The sequence below is a fragment of the Ylistrum balloti genome, unplaced genomic scaffold (assembly GCF_031769215.1).
Source record: "Ylistrum balloti isolate Yb309-2 unplaced genomic scaffold, AGI_CSIRO_Ybal_v1 Utg369800, whole genome shotgun sequence".
NCBI lineage: Eukaryota > Metazoa > Mollusca > Bivalvia > Pectinida > Pectinidae > Ylistrum > Ylistrum balloti.
Window position 1 is genome coordinate 760318 of NW_026781978.1, and position 3627 is coordinate 763944.

Genomic DNA, 3627 nt, shown 5'->3' on the forward strand with positions numbered 1-3627 from the left:
CAAAATGACACCTGTTTGCAGATAAAGGCTGTATAGTATCATATTGATTCCCTTTACACAGATACAGCCTGTATGATATCAAAATGACACCTGTTTACAGATACAGGCTGTATGATATCAAAATGACACCTGTTTGCAGATAAAGGCTGTATAGTATCATATTGATTCCCTTTACACAGATACAGCCTGTATGATATCAAAATGACACCTGTTTACAGATACAGGCTGTATGATATCAAAATGACACCTGTTTGCAGATAAAGGCTGTATAGTATCATATTGATTCCCTTTACACAGATACAGCCTGTATGATATCAAAATGACACCTGTTTACAGATACAGGCTGTATGATATCAAAATGACACCTGTTTACAGATACAGGCTGTATGATATCAAAATGACACCTGTTTGCAGATAAAGGCTGTATAGTATCATATTGATTCCCTTAATACAGATACAGGCTGTATGATATCAAAATGACACCTGTTTACAGATACAGGCTGTATGATATCAAAATGACACCTGTTTGCAGATAAAGGCTGTATAGTATCATATTGATTCCCTTTACACAGATACAGGCTGTATGATATCAAAATGACAACTGTTTACAGATACAGGCTGTATGATATCAAAATGACACCTGTTTACAGATACAGGCTGTATGATATCAAAATGACACCTGTTTACAGATACAGGCTGTATGATATCAAAATGACACCTGTTTACAGATACAGGCTGTATAGTATCATATTGATTCCCTTTACACAGATACAGCCTGTATGATATCAAAATGACACCTGTTTACAGATACAGGCTGTATGATATCAAAATGACACCTGTTTGCAGATAAAGGCTGTATAGTATCATATTGATTCCCTTTACACAGATACAGGCTGTATGATATCAAAATGACACCTGTTTACAGATAAAGGCTGTATGATATCAAAATGACACCTGTTTACAGATACAGGCTGTATGATATCAAAATGACACCTGTTTGCAGATAAAGGCTGTATAGTATCATATTGATTCCCTTTACACAGATACAGGCTGTATGATATCAAAATGACACCTGTTTACAGATACAGGCTGTATGATATCAAAATGACACCTGTTTACAGATACAGGCTGTATGATATCAAAATGACACCTGTTTACAGATAAAGGCTGTATAGTATCATATTGATTCCCTTAATACAGATACAGGCTGTATGATATCAAAATGACACCTGTTTACAGATACAGGCTGTATGATATCAAAATGACACCTGTTTACAGATACAGGCTGTATAGTATCATATCGATTCCCTTTACACAGATACAGGCTGTATGACATCAACATCAGTTTACAAACACAGGCTGTATGGTGTCAAAATGGTTCCCTATATACCATATATAAATTTAATTGGGCAATTATACTCCTCACAAATAACGAGATTATTGTGGAATGTAAAAAATAGATAAAAAATGTATGTATACATTATACATAAATGTATACCAATTGATGTCATTTAACGGCCACTTTGTAGCACGTTTCCACAAGTAACAGTAATAACATAGATAAGATTAGATTGTAGAAGTGAATTTATAACCTTCCTCCATATTTCAGATACACATTTACATGTACGTAGATACAGAGAGCTGCTGAACTGTCAATGGTACCATCTCACCAAACAGTGGTATATTCTGGTCACTATAAAATAACTCTTATCAAAATTGCCTTCACATTTTTTTGTTTCAAGCAGATTACTGAGTATTTCACATTCTCAATTTAAGAGCCTGTACAATTTTCTGGATTCATCTTCTTTCTTCAATTCACCCTCTAAACAAACCTTCAGGTTTTGGATTTGATAGTGAAATATTGTATAAACTTAAATAACTAAGAAAATATCACTTTTCTATACGTTAACACTACAGTCAGGTACATGATTCCCATTGCTGGTACATGATTCCCATTGCAGGTACATGATTCCCACTGCAGGTACATGATTCACATTGCTGGTACATGATTCCCATTGCAGGTACATGATTCCCATTGCAGGTACATGATTCACATTGCTGGTACATGATTCCCATTGCAGGTACATGATTCCCAATGCAGGTACATGATTCCCATTGCAGGTAAATGATTCCCATTGCAGGTACATGATTCCCATTGCAGGTACATGACTCATATTGCTGGTACATGATTCCCATTGCAGGTACATGACTCACAGTGCTGGTACATGATTCCCATTGCAGGTACATGATTCCCATTGCAGGTACATGATTCACATTGCTGGTACATGATTCCCATTGCAGGTACATGACTCACATTGCTGGTACATGATTCACATTGCAGGTACATGATTCACACTGCTGGTACATGATTCAAATTTTAAGTGTACTGATTAACATTACAGGTGAAAGATTCACATATCACAGGGGGCATAATTCTACTCTACAAATATCAACAACTAACATCTGAAGACTTCAAAAGTAAATTTTCAAGAAAACAATATTCTTCTAGTGATTTCATCAAAAGACAAATAATGTTCTTTGTTTGAACAGAATTATTTCTCATTTATTTCGAAAGATAAAGAGTTTTCTTGAAGCATATTTGTACTTAAACACATATTAGATCAAAATATAGTAAACATTGAAATATTTTACCAAGTATTGGTCATAACCACGTTTATGATATTGTGATTGTTTGCAACTGAAGACTAAACTTTAACCAGCACGTGAATGTTCAGCAATTCTATAACAAACTACACCTTTGTTTGAGTGTTTGTTTCCCTAAGTTGAGTTAAACATACACATGTAGAATTTTTTTTCAAAATCTTCAACAAAAATTTTGATAAGTGATAGCTCTGCAAAAAATAATATCATATTTGAGAGAGGGTTCGGACAAAAAGACATGACCAAATTATGATGATAAATAATGTATTAATCAATCAGGATTTCACTAAGGCAGAGGATATCGGAAATCATTCAGTCAATCAGAGACCAGTAATTCTAAAGTCTTAATTTATTTCTGGTAATGACAACAGCTAGAGATTTCACTAAGGCAGAGGATATCAGAAATGATTCGGTCAATCAGAGATCAGTATTCTTAAGTCTTGGTTTATTTCTGGTAAAGACAATAGCTAGGGATTTCACAACCTTGAAGACATTTGATAAGATCACAGATAAACACTGAGAGTAAGATTAATAACACACTGAAACCTCAATGGAGTCAGCACAAATATACTGTTAAGGTAAAAAAACAGTTTAGAAAAAAGATGAAAAAATACCAATTCAAATAATTAATTTCATACACTGATCATAATAGTAGAATCCAAGGGGTTACCAATACAATGATAGGGAAAAATATTTGTTAAAATTTTTTCATTTAACAATTTGATATTTAAATAGATTGTTTTCAACAATGTGGTGATTTTACCGTTCTAAGACTCCTTTTTCCCCTGGTGGTCACTCTATCCTAACTGTATAAATAAATGACAAGTATTTTAGATTTCACCTGAGGTGATGACCAAAGAAAGGTTTAGTGGTAAAATAGTAGTTTTTAAGGCTTTAGCTATATATCTTGTATCAACCAAAAAAACAGATATATCCAAAACCCCTATGATCCATCAATAAAGAGAA